Genomic DNA, 19,049 nt, shown 5'->3' with positions numbered 1-19,049 from the left:
TAAATTAAAAACATGAATATATGAACCTGTGTTATATTTGAATAGCTTAGTATTGAATGCACAATAACTGTGTAGCAATGTTTATATATGGCACTAGGCCCAGTTTGATATAAAGCACAATTTCTTTCAATATATAAAGTAGGGGGTCCCTTCTCCATCTCTCCACCAGTTTGGGGGTCCTTGGCCTGAAAAACGTTGAAGACCCCTGGTTTATTTGATGGAGATTGAAATAATGGATAGGGGGTGCCAAGGGAGAGCGTGGCCTAGGGGATAGAGCGGTAGGGAGCAGGAACAAAGATGGGAGTGAGGGATTCGACCCGGTAACAACAGAAAAAATAACTAGACAAGCTGATCCCTTTGGTGAACATATGTTTACAGAATAGAAACAAGCTAATAAAGATGATGAAGAGGAAAAAGTGCCCACACAGTTGTGGGCAGATCTCCTTTTGAGGAGTTGTAGAGAGAGCTTGATAATGGGGGTGCTGAGACCCCACATGATGAGGAAAAGCAAACTTCTCCTCAGTGCCGTCTGCTTTTGGGGAATTTGAAAAGCTTTTCATCTGTCAAAGAAGAGGATGAATTAGTTAAGTAAGAGGAGAAAACAAACTGCCTGTTGAGAGAAGGTTTGGAATAGTTCATCCATCAATTGAGAAAAAGCTGAGGTGACCAAGGTGAGTGACTTTTATCAGGAAAATGTATGGCCATCGACAGGGGAGTAGCAGAGAACAAATCACATCTCATAAAACACATCTCATTCCCAAGCAGTTATTCCTTTAACCCACGTGTGAGCGTAAGACTGGACTCGCCCGTCTAAAGTAAAAGATGATCAGATGTTGAGTTTATGTATAAACTCATTTTACATTGTTTCAACAGCATTTAAATGATTTGATGATTGAAATTCAGTCATTTAAAGGTTCTGTGTGTAGAATTTAGTGACGTCTAGTGGTGAATCATAAAGAACTCAAGGTGTTCACTTTGTCCAATAAACACCTGTCCAGTCTGGGCCCCTGTCAAGAAGACCCGCTCCCGATGTAAGTACATCTTTAAGTACCTCTTCCAACCATAACTTGAATAAAATTTTGAAACTAACTATTTAGTTTTACCTAAAAGGCATTTACTAATAGCACTCTGTAGTTTTGCTTGATTCTTCTTGTTCTGGGTTTGAACCCTTGGGTTGAATGCACTTATTGTAAGTCGCTTTGGTTAACAGCGTCACCTTACTGAAATGTAAAGTAATTTAATATAAATATTTAAATATAAAGGGCCCATTCTAGAGTAAAGAAAATAACAATCTGTACAATTTAGATGAAACACACTAGTGAAAACATCACTAGGATTATTTTATATTAAATTTCCGCCAGTAGATCCCTTTCACTTAAATCTTACACACTGGACCTTTAAAGATCATGGCTCAAGGTTTTCAATATGAAAATGGATCATGTGTATTTGCATGATGTGCAATAATGTCATAATGTTCATCATTTCTGAATTCTGCAAATCTGTTTGGTATAGGATAAGTTTATGGAGCCAGCAGTATAGACACGGAAGCAGTGTGTCTCATTCTCTAATTCCAGTCCCTGTTCTGTGATGACTAGCTGCTTCTCTCTGTTTGATAGTGCTGGAAACTGAGTGGATCTGACATGTAGATATTTAAAAACTAACGGGAGCTTGCATTTTCACAGGCTGAACACAAGGTGGCAGCATAATCAAAGGCATAATATTCAAGTGCCCTCTTCTTATTTCTTTTGTGAGTACGGAGGATGTATCGTATCTGGTCCCCCGCACATAGTAAACATATTTAATCTCAAAATAAAACATTTACTCCAAAGAAACATATAAATACAAATAAATGCACATAAATAAAGCATTCAATGTAAAAATCGCAAAATCACTATGGAAAAAAAAAGGGAACCCCAACCACAAGGACCCATCCCCCAGATCCAGGTCACAGATCCTACCTGAAGATCACTGCAAAAGGTTTGTGATGTTCATTAAAAGTGAGTACCAGTCCTCTATAGCTATCCTCTATGGAGGACTGGTACCCCAATAAACATTGACTTTGCATGTAATAACTGCAGGAAAAACTTGGACTGTTCACTTCCTAAAGTTGATTCACTCCTTCAAGCCAATCAGAATCCAGACTGGTACATGTACAGGATAATATTTTGCTCCCCATCATCCATTTCAGTCATAGAACTAGGTCTTCGTTATATTGTAACATCTCTTATTTAATATCCAATCCAGTACAATCCAGTCGCACTATTTCTGTTATGTTCTACACCTCCTGTTTTCGTTCTTCTTTGGTGCTGACATGACAATGTGACACATCTCAGGTCATCCACCAGCGATGAGGGTCAATGTCAGCGACGGCCGTCAGCACCGGAGAATCTCCCACAGGAAACTACCAGAGCAGCAAAAAGCAGCTCTGTATTTTGTTCCCTGATGCTGTTGAGCCAGGGAGAGGGTGAAGGCAAAGTTACAGACGAGAGTATTGGTAGTTAACTAGAGTTGAATGGCCTCAATCAATCTCTAGTCTGTGTTCAGGTCATTATGGAAAAGATCAAACCAACCAACTCGATTGTCAGTAGACACATTTAACTTTCACTCTGGGCTGTTGTGTCCATTCCTTTATAACTGTTAACCACATGATCCAAAGTGATTGCACATTTAAAATGTCTGCCTGGGCCAAAGTGAGGATTTGCGTTCCTCATTCATATTTTATTAGATTTGTGGTCAGGTTGGAGGAACGGTTCAGCAGAAACTCTGTAGAACTCCCTGAACTCAGCAGTTCCCTGATTTGTTTCCTCTGCAGATCCCACTACTCAGCTCTAAATGCTCATGAACCAGCTCGAGACCAAACCTTTGCAGTGTAATAAGCCAGTTGCACAAGCGTTGGCCCAGTTAGCTGGTGACCTGTCTCTCTGAAGTGTTAGTAGAGGCTGTGTGGATTAGAGTGTGGGAAAGAGAATCAAAATGTGGGTCATGGCAGGATGGAAGTAGGTCAAAGTAACCCTGCTCTTTCATTTGCATAGCACAAACACACATAACCAGTTCCCATGATGAGTAAACACTTGCAGTCTGTGGAGAAATCAGAACCAGAGTCAGTGTGATTGGTTGCACTGTGGTGGGAGGTACTGGGAGTCAGACTTGTTGTTATAAGGACAATTTGCTACTCATAGCTGTAATGGTGTGGTTAATGATATAAACACCACTTAATAGTTGTACAAATGATAATAATGATGTGGATCTGTGTCAGATCTGGATCCTGCAGCTGTTTGGTGTCAAGAGAGCTTTTGGTGATGAGGGCCAATGTACTGTAAATAATAACATGTGATCTCCCTAACAGAATTGTTATTCCCCTGCCTGCTGCACCAGCCCCTCACCTGAACACTCCAGAGTTGTATGTGTTGTTGTGAATGCGTCTGAACAAAGAATCTCCTGCTGTGTTGTTCAGGTGTGAAAGGAAACTGGAAACTGGCTTTATCTAGACTTATTTAGAACACAACAATCCAAACATTATGTTGTATTTATTTGTTTGTTTGTTTATTTCGTTTGGGGGGGGGTCAGATTATTTCAGCATAACACTAGACGCGGTTGTGGGGAGACAGAGAGAAGACAGGATACTTTTTTTTTAAGCACTTAACACTTGCTGCTATGTTTCTCCCACTTCCCCCACACCCATCAACAAGAATAGCTGGAAGTAAAACTGATGCTGTCAGTGACTGGAATATGTGTCCCCCAGCTCTCATTGTACCTTTGCCTTTCACATTCACTGCTAAGGCCACAACTCCCCGTTTCCTGTTGTGGTATCACTGTTGGGTTTCTGCTCTGAATGCTAGAACACATCTATGAATGAAACCAGCAGCTTACGTCAGCCGCCCTCTTTTCCCTTCAGTCCATGGAAATGCAGATTTACCGGCAGCCCACTGCATCTGTCAGTTGACTGGTCAGCCGGCTAATTTGATCCCAACTGAGTTTCTCAGCAAGCATTTTGTACATTGATGGTTTTTTAAAACACATTCATGATCAGAGGAGGACCCCCACTTTATTTGACGATTCCCCAACTCTTCTCCTTACACAGTGTAAGATCTCAACATGAACTGGATACATCAGCACTAAACTCTCTAGGTTTATGGTTCTCTCCAAATCTTCAGTGACTGTAAAGTAAACATGTCTTCTCCGTGTGCCAGCAATGGCTCATGATGAAGGAATAGTCTGCTGGTTAATAGTTGACTTTTTTGGTGAACCTGATCCACAACCATGGACTGTATATAAAGATGGACGACCTGACCGCTCCCGAAAACTGAAGCCAAAGCATCTAAATTTGCCCCTGGTGGCTGGCTGCAGTACAGGACATAAACACTTCTTCATGTTAGTGGATGGCACATGGACCGAAACCTGCCTATAGGTTAACTGTATGAATGGGTGAATTGGTGAATGGCAAAGCAAATAATAACTGTACTGTAAAGCACTTTGAGTGGTCAGCAAGACTAGAAAAGCTCTTTATAAACCCAGACCATTTACCAGTTAGATGGCAACATTGTCTTCGGGATGTTTCGGCTTCTTTTCTGGATAAAGGGACGAAGTACAGTCGTGTCGTCTATATGTGTAAAAATTACAATTCCAGTGCAGGATTCACTTTAAAACTCTGCTTCTGTGTAATCTAGATATGAGTTTTCCCGATGTTGCACTGTTGTGCGATTTGACAGCAGACACTTTTGCTTGTCAGGCCTTTACATCTGCCTCATTATCACTGTCTCCATGTGCTGTAGGAGCGCACTGATGTGACTATTAACAATGTCTGACAGCAATTAATGTTTATATATTCATATTTGTAGAGTCATATCATCACAAGGCCTATTTGCACAGTTTGTAGTTTATTAGCACAATCTGTTTTGTCACCGCTGTGTGATGATAATATCCTGTCTGCTGTTGTGACAGGAGCCGGTAACAGTCAATACAGTGACAGACAATTTCAACACATTGGAACCTCCATGACTCCCATGTAGATTCCAGCTGCAACACATACACGGACACACGGACACACAGACATATGCACAAAGTAGGAAGACTCATAGCTATGTCCACCCGATTTGGCTCAGAGAAAGAAGAATTATAAAACCTCTATTTCCCTCTTTCTAACACACACACACACACACACACACACACACACACACACACATTCACACTCACACTCACACAAACAGCCGGTAGGAAGGCTCAAGGTCAGTTCCTGTTTTCCTACATTTTCCACTTCTTCATTACTACAAAATGCAGAGCACATAATCCCGTATCCTCTGCTATCAATGACTGATTAACAAACAGCCCAATGGAAAAATCAGTCAGGGGAGCTTCATAAAATAGATGCTCAGTGGCCACTGACAGGCCCTCCTTACTCAGCAGTTACTATCAGCCTGGCTGGAGCCTGTACTCACTGTCAGTGTGTGGACGGGAAATTCATTATATTATTTTATTCACTGCTGGAAAATGAGCTGTTTAAACACAGGAACAAAAAGCCTTTTGAAATATACCTTTCAAAAGGTTTTATCACAGAAAACGTTGTTTAAAGACGAGAGTGTATAAAATAGAAAACAGGTCCAACAAGGATTTTAAAAGTTTAGGGTTAAACCTACAGTGTTAGCTTAGATTCAGTATATGTTCTTACTTATTGTTCAAAGACAATAGCGTACCTGCATAAGATAACTATTGTTAAAAATAGCATGTATTAATATTGATATTTTTAAAGCATCATCATTCCTGATCATTGCTCACACATATTCATACATTTTTCGGATTTGTGACCCTTTAAATAACAGTCTGTTAGGGACACATTTTACAAATTGGTGAAACAAATTGCAACAAAATGTGTGCAAAACCAATTTGTGAAGACAATGTTTACGCTACAAAACAAACTTGGCAAATGAACAAAATATATATATAAAAAAAAACTCAAGACAACATAGACTAACCCTAAAGAATGAATGATGGATAGTTATGACATTTTTCTGAATCGTTACTGCACCCTTAATTTACTGAGTGTTGTATCCAAGAGCCTCTTAGGATAAAGCACAAGCACATTTGTTACTGAAATGATGTGAAATGTTGGTGCACCAGTTGAATTCAGGCTCTTGATCAATCATGAGTCTTAACATGCACTGAACCAATCAGTTTCAATCTTCCATTCCTAGGTGTGCTAACACCTTGGCTGATTGGGATTAGAAGGGCTCGTTTGCAAGTTAGCAGAAAAAATACATGTCTCTCTGGAGGAGATAACAATTTGCACATGAGCAGATCATTTGTGTTGCTACAATAACCTCTCCATCGGTCTATGCCTCTGCAAACCAGTGCAGTTTCTGTAAACATACAATTTGATTTCCAGAGTCATATGAAGTCACCTGGACCTTTGACTACTAAAATCAAATCAACTCATCTTTGAGTTCAAGTCAACATTTATAAAAAATTCGAAGGGATTCCTCGGAGGGCGTCCTGAGATATCGCGTTCACAAGCCACAAATGTACTTGTCACAGTGAACTTGACCTTTGACCACCAAATTCTCATGTTGAGTCCAACTAAATGTTCGTACCACATTTGAAGTAGATGTTGTGTTGTTGTTTTACAAAACTGGGGCAGACAGACAAACCAGCAAACCTTATGTCGCCGACCACAAGCTGTCACCAGCACAAAGGCAGAATAAACAGAGTTTGCATGTGTTGTGCACCTGTGTTGAAGGCACATCATCTTTGACTATCTTGATATTGTGTGTTACAATAATCATGAAACAGTGCACAACTTAATTCAGGCCAGATTTTTGTTAGTCGAATATACAAAATGTTCCTGTTGAAGATGGCAGTGCACCAACATTGGACTGACCACACGTCATTTTGAGAAAAACAAACACATGGTGATCATATAAGCACGGGTGAGTTTACTACTGAAACTGTGCTGCTGGACAGGAAATGACAAGTGCGTGGTGTGTGATGTTGCCTATTAAAGTAATAACTGATGACGTACACACTTAGCCTCTTGTAGAAGCTAATTATTAGGCCTTGTGTTCAGCCTAATTAAACCATGAAATATATTTTCTGGAATAGAACTGAAATCATAAACCTTTCGAACCCAGCCTCCCTGCTTTAACGCATTTACAAGTTATATAAAATGGATATATGTGTCATTGTTTTCCTTCTCCTGCTCAGGATAACCACTTGCTAAATCGCCATATCCAAAAAGCTCATACACCTGCTCATTAGTTATAATGTCATGTGAGCCTTCATTTGGATCCTTCTTTTTTCCACATTTGGCAAATGTTAAGATGTAAACATTTATTATAAAAGGCTGACCAAAAAAAAGAAGAAGGGGCATTTAAAACTTTCAAGACGCATCATTTCAGTTCTGCATGCACGCGGCCCACAGAGGAGGCTGTTTTCGTAAGCCACGTAGATCTCGTCCTCTCTGAATTGAGAATTTTTTTGTGGTATGTATTAAAGTTTAATTTCGCATTAAATGTAGGTATTTGCCAAGATCGTTTTCTTTCATTGCTGACGTATAATCATTGATTTTATGTTTTATTTAAAACTGGTCTCTAAACCGGTCTCTTTGATGTTTTTGTCCAGTGAAAAGACACCCTAAATCCTATATTGTTTGAAGATTATTTTCCTGCATCCTTGGCAAGGCTCACAGGCGTTGCAACAGACAGTGTCAACAAACCTGTTTACTGCACCTATATCACGTTCATGAGTCACTGTTTGTCATAACTCAATAAGATTAAATTCCCTTACCTACATTGACAATAACATAAGAACGATGTGAACCAACGTCTCACTTCCAGAGGAGTACTCTCCGAGGATCAAAGCCCTGCAGCCTGTACCAGCAAGCAGAAGCATGAGCGTTGCCACATCACTGTTCTTTATTGGTTTTTCAGGAATGAGGAAGTGAGTGAGGCAGCATCTTTACGGGAAGCCAGCGAGTGCGGGAGGGAGGGCCTGGTGGGAATGCACGTGGGTGGGGAGGCTATGACAAATATTTGTTAAGACAGAAAAGACGAGCTGGATAAGAAGGAAGGCAAAGGTGGAAATATTTAATTACATTTGAGGCTGGGTAATCACATTTCTCATCATACCGACACTGTGGTCAGTTCCTGAATGTCCACTCAGCCCCCACACTGTCTTCTGTCAAACCTGCCTGTCATTGTGAAAGGAAATGTCACAGCACTCTCTTGTTTGGGGAACTGAAGGATTTTTCAAAAAGATAATTATTGCAGCTGGAGCCAAAGATAAACGCTGCCCTCCTTTTTCAATGTCATGAAAAGTTTGTTGAATATGTTCCAGACGCAGGAATGTGTTAGTGCAAAAACAAAGCACACACACCCACACAAACACACACAGACACACACACACACACACACTGCAAGAATATGTAAACACATGACAAACACAGTGTGGTTCAGACATGTTTTTGTCTGTCAGTGATTATCATTTTTGTCCTACTTCTGGTGGTGCTGTTTCTGTTTTCTCCGTCACGGACAGAGAGGAAGAGCAGCCTGACCTTTTCCCTTGTGGCAGCCAGCACACTGTGTTATGTGGTGAGTCAGTCAGCAAATAGGAATGTGGCACTCCCCTACCGGCATCTGCTGGAAACCTCGTACAGGTTCTCACAGGGAGATGTGATTTGAAGGGGGGCATTCTGGGAGGGAGGACTCGCTCAATGTTAATGCAAACCCATGATTCTCTTCCTAATCCCCTCTTATGACAACTAACTAATAAACCGTCGTGTAGATTCTATCTTTGCTTTATTCTGGTGAAAAGAAATCCTCAAAACCCCAAATGGAGAGGCAACTATATAAAACACTATGTATACTTCCCGCCACAACCGTTTCCTGTTTACAGTGTCATTAATATAATAACTGGTTTAATTGAAACACATTCACTATCCCCACCCAGAGTGTCCCAACTGGATTAGAGCTTTGAAGCAGGTCGACCTGACTGCCAGCTTGAATAACCCTTCAGCTAACGAAACTCCCTCAAGCTCAGGTCTAACGTGTCAGGAACGTGACTTTTACTTCCCATTGACAGATAACTCTAGTGGACGTCCATGAAGGTCACAGGAAGAGGTTTCTCTAATTGAGAAACAAAACACTGAGCAGATACTGTATGTTGTTATTTCTCTTCGTTGTGTTAACAAACCAACTTAAGGAGGTTCAGGTTGTGATATTTTCTTGGCAAACAGCCGGCAGGTGCAGTGATCTTGGGCCATTTGAAGACATTCACTGGGTTCCGGATAATGTCAGGAAATTCTCCAGAGAGGCTATAAGTGAGAATGCAAGTTACCGAGTGAGAGCCTCCCGACATTCTGCACAGTTTCTCTTGGCATCCCCTTATTTGAATGGTTAGTATAGTATACGTGGATAATGCCTGAGTGAGCCCATGTGAAATCACTGCATGAGATTGTAGAAAACACAGAGGAAGATGTCAATAGAGATTTTCCTGATGAAGGCCGACACCAGTGTTGATGTGCTGTCAACAAAACCACATCATCTCTGCAGCAGTATTAATGCTTTACATTAATACTTCTCTGCCTTCTGCTTCACCCCTCCCTTAACGCTCCAGAGATATCTGTGTTGTTGTGCACGAGTCTGATTGGAGAATCTCCTGCTGTCGTAGTTCACATGTGAAAAAGCAAACTCCAGAGAAAGTCCGGCCCCAATTTGATGGCCATCCTCCAGAGTTGATGTCTGAAAACGGTTTGGTAATAAAACACACCTGCTTGTTATCAGCGAACATATTTTGTTACTTTTGATAGAGCTGTTCTAGCTTCTCCCATTGCTTTCTTTCTGTATGCTAAGCTATTTTAAACAACTGGACCAAAGTCTGGGTCAAAGATACTCCGTAGACCATGCGTAGACGTGAACCCTATGCAGAGCCGTAAGCCATACCCTGAAGGGACCAATGACTTTCTAATTCAGTTGAAGGAACGAACACAGATGAGGTCTTTCTTTATTCGTTGCAGTTCTTTCATAAAAAGTAATTGTTTTTCAACATCTATCCCCACCTCCAACTAAGCCGCTTAGTGACACTCACCATTGTTCTGAAGTAAACACGGACGCCAGAGAATTTGTAAATAGGCGGGCCAGAAAACGGACGACACTCAACACCAGCACTGAAACCCTACCCTAACCCTGTTGCGTTAGAGAGGTGTAATAGCTGCACGACTAACACACTCACACACCAGACACACAACTATGAATGCTCGGTGCTGTGTCTAGGCTGCGTGTGAACCTACAGCGTAGCTTCAATGCAGAAGCATGAATTGGGATAAACCCCTAACCCTAGCCTAATGACAGTATTTCCTAAAATGTTGAACTATTCCTTTAAGACTGTGCAGTAATTGGCCATTTACAGAGAAAGGAGAATGACATGGCGTATGTCATGACATTAACTTGAACACAAACCATCATGAATGCAGAGCATTCAACCTCTTTTGGTGATTTTGTCCAAATTCATGCTTCAGAGCTTCCTGAACCTCTCCTTCCCATAACCTTTTGGATTCAAGAATCTGCTGCCTCCCCCTCCAACAGCCTATCAGCTGCTCAGGGAATTAGCCAAAGAGAAAGTCAGGGTCATCCCCGGCTCAGACAAGTTACTCCCACTACCCTGGAAACCCAACAGGCATCCTGGAGACAAACACTGAGCCACTGAGCTACCACACTGAGTTCCTGGACTCCCACAGTTCCCAGCCTGGCCTGGGAAAAATACTCAACTGACCATGTATTACCTCAGGCAAACAAAGAGAGAAGAGGCTGTTCAAGTGTGTGTTCAGTGAGAAGCTCCCACTGGCCAGTGTCAGCTCAGACCTCCTAATACCTTCCACGGTTTGAACGTCTATCTGATGTATTCTTCTAGGAGGGGAGTTTAGCTCATCTCGATTTGCATGAATTCTGATTTGTCCACCTGGCCCTGATTCAAATGAACCATTCCCTAGCCCCAATGGTGAACTCCCTCTATATGTGTGATGTGACAGATGTGGCTCGTATGATGAACCAAAAAAGCCATAACCTGACTCAGTTACCCTCAGTCAGTATGTCTATAACATGTGCCCAGACCTTGACATTTAGTTTAGTAAGCATGAGGATATCCTAGCCAAATTATAGCTAAAACAAAAGTAGTAGTATAATTGAAATAGACACATTGTATTTAGTTGCAATAGTCAATAGTTGCAGAAATAAATAAAAAGAATAACTGGAACAAAGAGTATGAATAGTTTAAGTACTGAAAAACTAAAAAGCTGCATAGTAACTGTCAGTTTTTTCTATGGTGTTCCTCAGAAATGTCAAAATGATAAACATGCTCTGTGCCCCACAAATCTCTCTTCGGAAGAACTTCAACTGACAAACTGTGGGAAAAATGTTTCAACTCTAGCACTTGCTCAATAAGGTCATACCTGCATGTTTGCATAAATCTACACCTACAGCCATGGACCTCCTCACTCCCTCCGTGTCCAGGCTTGTTAATCATGGAGGTGCAACACGGTCAGGGATGGCCACCACCCGTGGGATCCAGCATAGCCGTTGAGAGATTGCCGAGGTGAGGCCGAGAGCTGTCTTCCCTCTCTCTCTCCCTCCCTCTCTCACTATGAAAGTCTGAGTCATTCACAAAAATGTGAAAACAAAGTCAACAGCATAACTGCCTTCATGTGACTACAAGTCGAGTAGGACTGACTGTCCTCTCTCTTCCCATGCAGATGAAATTCAACGGAAAGTGCTGCTGCATAAGACAGAGGAAAACTTTTGAATTTAATGAGGCGATAAACAACAACGCCGTGGGAACATCTGTAGATGAACCAATTCTATGCTTTTGCTTTCATTAATTACACACTTGGCTGTTGCAAACCTGCAGATAAAATAAGATTATCACCATTGGTGCTCTGAGAACACTTTATTGCTCCGTGCTGTAGCTGCAGCACGATAGATTGTTAGGATAATGTAAGAGCTCATTTGTAAACGCAGACCTTGGAGGTTAAAAATTATTAACTACAATAACATAGAATTACGTTCGGACTTATTGATGAGTGTTTGAATCTCCAATGAGGAGAGGGGCCTCTTATTGGCTTGTCCCACTTCCTAAAGATGTGCAATGGGCAAACTAGGAGGTGGAAAGTTTGCAACAGGTGCTCCTGCACAATGTGGTGGTACGTGTGTTTAAGTTGCCTACTCAGGCCAATAACCTGAACCTTTTCAGACAGACTAACAGCAATTTAAGAGATTGTAACTTTGAAGAAGATCCACTTGTTTTGACACGTTAGCTTTAGATAAGTGCAGTGAAGTTCGAGCTGCTAAGGGTTTGTGAGCACTTCTGGCTTTGTTTCAGTAGAACAGGCAAATATTTGGAAACGATGACATCAACACAACCGCTCCCATTACATGACCCCCTTCCAGAAGAAAACAACAATCTTTAGCCCCGACTACCAGTCGAGAACACAACATGGGCAATCAATTACAAGTGTTGCTGACCCATCTATTTTTTAAGTTAAGCTCTGTATTTTACAATGATACAACAGCTTACATTCACAGGAGATGAGCTGTTATTCCAGCAATATGTGTACACTGATGTGCCCATTGTACCAGTGATCACATGATATGTGTTTTTTCAGATTTTATTATGGACAGGGATTAAAACAGATACGGAGCCAAATCGCGTGTGGAAAAAGTACAAGTTTGGATGGTCTGGGGAATATTTTTGCCCCCCACCAAGAAATTGCTTGGGGGAGGGCGTAGTACATAGATGCCTGATTGGTTGAGTTCTTCAGCATCTTATGTAAGCTTGTCTGCAATAACTGGCAACTCTGTTTCCTTGCTTTAAGTCTTTAAGGCTTTGTTACTGTTGTCGCCTCGTTACTACCTTTGACTGAAGGCTTTTTGCAAAAGAGTAAAGGCCGATATATGCTACTCCAAATCCGTTACGGACGGGCGGACAGATGGATCCGACGGACTCTTTTTCATTTATGGTTCTCCGAAGGATGTGGGTGCTGAAAGCAATTCACCGCCAGAACAGTAGGTGGCGCAACGGAAGACGAGCTTAGAGAAGCCTACCTCATGACGTATGTAGAAGAAGTCCAGGATTGATTATTTTCCTCCTCCCGGCTTTCCTCACACACAGTGAAAGATGGCAACTAACAGACAAAGGTTGTTGAAGGAGCTAGAGCTGCTTGACATGGAAGAGGATTGTAACGTATTTTATGAGACGAGAAGAACAACAGAAGAGGAGACAGAGGGAATGAAACACGTGTTCGGTCCGTAAATGTGGGATTCCGGAAAATGATGTTGAGCGGAAATTATGTCATTAGCGGACCAATCACAGCCAAGGGCTATCCCTGGGCTCTCCGAAATGCCGACGGATAGTTAGTAAAATCAGAGAGGCACGAAGAGCTCTCCAAGGTGCTCGGAGAGGGAGTTCCACGGCCGCACAGCCGTTCCCATGTGTCTGTGTCTGTCAAAACGGAGCAGCATATATCAGCTTTAAGTCTTGATCAACTGCAGCACCATTGTAATACCTTCCATATGTACTTTTGTTGTAGTGTCGCTCAATTTATAAAGCTTTATCACGTTGTGTAATCTTTTGCATTAGCGCCACGTGGTGGACTGGAGTGGAACAGCTTGTTGTAGCCGGCGGCTGCTCATACACTCCTGATCAAAATCTTAAGACCAGTTAAAAAATTGCATGAATTTGCATTTTGCACTGTTGGATCTTAGGAAGGTTCTAAGTAGAGCTTCAAAATGCAAAAAGAAGAAATGGGAACAAGAGACCAAAAGTTGTGAGCAGGCAATTTATTGAAAACAACAATTTAACTCAAATAGGCTGTTCATCAGCTGATCAAAAGTTTAAGACCACAGCCTTTAAAAGCCAAAATCTGTGCAAAAATTTCCTGTCAAGTAATCACTCTGTGAAGATCTCTTGATGGCAAAGGCAAAAAAGCTCACCGTCTTTGAACGTGGTAGGATTGTTGAACTGAATAAACAAGGCCTCTCACAACGTGCCATCGCTGCTGAGGATGGATGCAGTAAGACAGTCATTTTGCATTTCTTAAAAGATCCTCAGGGTTATGGAACAAAAAAATCAAGTGGTAGACCCAAAAAAATCTCACCGGCGCTGAGCCGGAGGATCCGAATGGGTGTCCGTCAAAACACAGGACGGTCCTCGTCCCAAATTAAGGCCATTACTGGTGCTGACTGCAGCCCAATAACCATCAGACGGCATCTGCGAAGGAAGGGCTTCAAAAACAAGAAACGTCTTCAAAGCCCATGTCTCCTTCAACGCCACAAAATTGCCCGTTTAGACTTTGCAAGGGAGCACCAAACATGGGACATTCAAAGGTGGAAGAAAGTTTTATTCTCTGACGAGAAAAAATTTAACCTTGATGGTCCTGATGGCTTCCAACGTTACTGGCATGACAAGGAGATGCCACCTGAGATGTTTTCTACGCGGCACAGTGGAGGGGGAGCCATCATGATCTGGGGTGCTTTTTCCTTCAATGGAACAATGGAGCTCCAGGTTGTGCAGGGGCGTCAAACAGCAGCTGGCTATGTGAAGATGTTGCAGCGGGCATCCCTCATGACTGAGGGCCCTCGTCTGTGTGGCAACGACTGGGTTTTTCAGCAGGACAACGCTCCAATTCACAATGCCCGTCTGACCAAGACTTTTTTCCAGGAGTATAACATCACTCTTTTGGACCATCCTGCATGTTCCCCTGATCTTAATCCAATTGAGAACATTTGGGGATGGATGGCAAGGGAAGTTTAAAAAAAATGGACTTCAGTTCCATACAGTGGATGCCCTCCGTGAAGCCATCTTTACCACTTGGCGCAACATTCGCACTAGCCTTTTGGAAACACTTGCATCAACCATGCCAAAAGGAATTTTTGAAGTGATCAACAATAATGGTGGAGCTACTCATTACTTTTCAGTTTTTGACACTTTAATTTCTGTTTTAGGAGGGTTTTTTTTTTTTTTTGAGCTGTGGTCTTAAACTTTTGATCAGCTGATGAACAGCCTACTTCAGTTAAATTGTTGTTTTCAATAAATTGCCTGCTCACAACTTTTGGGCTCTTGTTCCCATTTCTTCTTTTTGCATTTTGAAACACTACTTAGAACCTTCCTAAGATTCAACAGTGCAAAATGCAAATTCATGCAATTTTTTAACTGGTCTTAAGATTTTGATCAGGAGTGGATGTTAGCAGGCTAATTCGCCACATCTCTCATGGTGTTAAGACCGCCGTGGAAATGCAGGCAAGTTTCTTTCTTCTTGGACCTTGAAGTTCCTTGAAAGAAGTTTCTGGGACAAAAGTTCTTGGTAATTTTAATTTAAACACAGTTTTACTATCTTTCAAGAGCCCAAGATATCTCCTTACGACAATTAGAGCCTCCTATTGTAGGTCGGGTATAGCCACTCAGGCTAGAGTTTTTTCCTAAAAGGTTCTGACTATGACAACACCCAAAGACTAACCTAGTTATGAGGTTCATAATGTATATTTTAAAAATCAAAGCTGCCCAGCTTCACATCACTCCTTATTTGGAGGCAATAAGACTAGATTAAGTACAAGCTGATTGAATGAGGCAAGATATTATTAATAAATTATCAGCAGCTGGTGGCCATAGTTATAACTTCTTTACCACTGCACCACTGTGTGACTCATTCTACTGAGAAGAGATGGAAACAGCGAGTTCCTGATCTGTGGAAGGTAATTTTTCATTTTAGCAACCTAACAAAAATACGACTCAGAGCCGGAAATCCCCCCAGTGACACCTAGAACACTGTGTTGTTCCATTAAGAGGCAATGAGAAACTTCTGTATAATGTCTTTTAGACTTAATTATAAACAGGAGGCATGAAGAATGAAAGCTATTGATATTTATCAGGCAGGGAGGATCCAACAAACAATCCCATTGAGTTGGGGCGGAGTTGAGCTGCAGGAAAATAAATAAGTTTCTGCAGATTTTATTGCACATACTTTTATTTGCATGAAAATGTCTAGAAATTGTAATTAGAATAATTTTATTAAGCTGCTTCCCCTTATCATTCTTAAAGGTGTAATGTGTAGGATTTAGGAGGATCTCTCAATATATTCAATATATCATTCAGAAGTATGTTTTAGTCTGTGTAATCAGATTGGCTGTGTTACCTCAGAAGGAGCCCTTTATCATGGAGAGTAGTGAACTTTTGTCGGCTTCTTACAGATTGATCATCAAAATGTATTGAAACAATTCTCTGACTTTATAAATATTCTGACTTTATAAATATTCTGTGTCCCTATCATATGTGTTTACTTAAAATATTTGGCTTTACAGACACTAGAACAAGCAAATATTTATCAAGTTGTAGGTCAATAAGAAGCTCAATTAGTAAAAAACACTTATCAGGACTTTTAAGCTGAAAATAAATCTGTTGTTTTGTAACTGTGGTGTTAACCAGCTTCAGTTATTGCAGCCCCAGCTCTGGTTTAATCTATTACACAAAGAATAACTCTAGAGATTTCATTACTTCATGGCACATTTCTCAATATTATATTTCACACTCTACACTAGAACACATGTGATTTCCCATTCATCTGTTAGCTAAGTGTGTTTGCGTAAGAATGTGTGTGCCTGTTCCTGTAATGGAGCTTAGCGTTAGTTCAGTCAGGTAGACTTGAACTGCTTATTGATCAGTTGATTGTAAATGGTTTTGTATTTATATAGCGCTTTTCTAGTCTTGATGACCACTCAAAGCTCTTGACAGTACAGTTTTACATTCACCCATTCACACACACATTCATACAGTGCATCTATGAGCAGCCTTTGTTGTTCTGTGAGAGGCAATTCTGGATTCAGCATGTTGACCCAAGGACATTTCAGGATGCAGATGGAGAAGACTGGGGATCGAACTGCCGACCTTCGGGTTGGAGGACGACCGCTCTACCCCTCAGCCACAGCCGCCCATTGTGGGAGTTTATAAATGGCCAATCAGATCTGCCACGGTCTCTTTCAGCCTATTATTCAGCACCTGTCAAACTTAAAATCCCCATTCCTCCTGGCCGTCATTCATTGACGTGCTTATCCCACCTCCACTCCGATCTCCTCCAGCCTTCAGCAGAATCATCTTCACCTCGTCCGGATCCCCGACCTCAACTGATCGTGCTCAGTATATGTATAATCCTTTATCGTGTTGGTAACCGATCATGGATCACGAAAATGGATTGTGGATTATGGCGGTATCTGATCATGGTGGCGGCTGATCGCGGCTAAATTCAACAAGACAGCCTGACACAATACCTATTATACGCGGCATCTATTGCAATTCTGTCCGTCCTGGGAGAGGGATCCCTCACATGTTGCTCTTCCTGACATTTCTTCATTTTCCCCCTGTTGATAGTTTTTTTTGTATAGTTTTTCGCTTACTCTTGTTTAAGGTTAAGGGCAGAGGATGTCACATGAACCGCAACCAGTGTCTAAACCCCGGGGGGTTATTCCTGCTCTGCACTCTGCTTCACCCCCTTTCAAAACCTGATGACACTACACAGGGATCTAAAATGCCAACGACTAAAACATTCACATTAGTGTGTGCACTTGTCAAATAAACATTGTTAAATCGTGAATCAAGTCTCTCCTGATTAAAGTGTATTCATCAAGCAGGCAGATGAAAAAACGTGCAGATGGCGACAGTGACAGAGAGAGAGACGGGCGGCGGTTGTGAGGGGGGTAAAGAAAGAAAGGAAGTTCCTGACAACATTACCCAGCAGCTTTAGCTCTGTTTCTAACACTATTACAGCTAGAACGCGGAGGGGGGGGGGTTATGCAACTGCTGGGCTTTCTGTCTTTCTCTTAAGAAGAAGGTGTAGCACAAGACTTACGGGAACAGGACGAAGATGAGCCAATCAGCTCTTGCTGGGGAGAAGCCTCTAGCCAGTAACGCCTGCTGAGAATGAGTAAGAGCCGAGGCTGTATTGAGTCACAGTCCTGTGTGCTGTGAACACGACAAATGACACACATTATCACTCATAAGGCCTCCCCAAGGAGACTCAAATGAGTTATCAATGTGTCTTTACTTCTAAAAGCCAAACATAGACACTGTTGTTCAATGGCTGTGGTAGCTATTTCCGACTGCGTCCTATTTTCATGATGACTCAGTGTTGAACTAAGGCATTCAAATGAACTCGGACGAGAAGGAGGGGTGACTCATCAACAATCCATGCAAATACTCAACTCCGTATCTGACGCTGAAGACAGTTTGCATGATTGGCCCTTCCGTGTGTGCAGGGAAAATTGTGGTCAGCAAACAATGGCCATATGAACAATACGACGGAGTCTGCCAGCAACCGGGTCCAGTTGATACTCAGAGGAATAGGCTCATGTATTGGGAAAGAGGCTTATTCACGTTCACAAGCCATTTTCCGACTTGACCTCCGGAGGATGTCCGCAAAATTGGGTCCGGAAATTCTCCAGAGTTTGACTGTTGCACATTATCAACACAACAGGATTATTGTTGAGACAACAACTGTCTCAACAATAATAAAAAATAAATCTCTTGAGTGTCAGGTGAGGGGTGGTGCTGCGGTCAGAGGCATGATGTCACGCAAAATTTGGCTACATAGATTGGCTCAGAAAGCGTCAGAAAGCTAATTTTCCAGTCAGGTGCTCGTATACCACTGCAAAAGAGGTTTAACCAAAGGAGTGCCTTTCTAACCTTTAATGATGAAAAATGTTGCACAAAACACGATGCAAAAGTGACTTTTATGTGTCTTTTATGTTTAACTTGAAAATGTTCTCCTCATTCGAGATATTCCCCTCTGCCATTATTCGTATGCCTCTGCGCCGGCAGTAACCAGTGGCCAGAGGCGGTTAGTCCATCCATCCATACATACCCATTCCTGTGAACGCGATATCTCAAAATCGCGGATGAACTTGGGCTAAAAGATAAAGTGAGTATGCTTCAGTTGTCAGAGGTTAAAGTGACCTTTATATGAAACTGGAAAAAAAGTATGTATCAATATATACATAGAAACTGCACCAGTTGACGGAGGCATA

This window comes from Platichthys flesus, chromosome 7 (assembly GCF_949316205.1).
Source record: "Platichthys flesus chromosome 7, fPlaFle2.1, whole genome shotgun sequence".
Lineage (NCBI taxonomy): Eukaryota > Metazoa > Chordata > Actinopteri > Pleuronectiformes > Pleuronectidae > Platichthys > Platichthys flesus.
The sequence above is the reverse complement of the archived record's forward strand: the minus strand, read 5'-3'. Positions refer to the sequence as shown.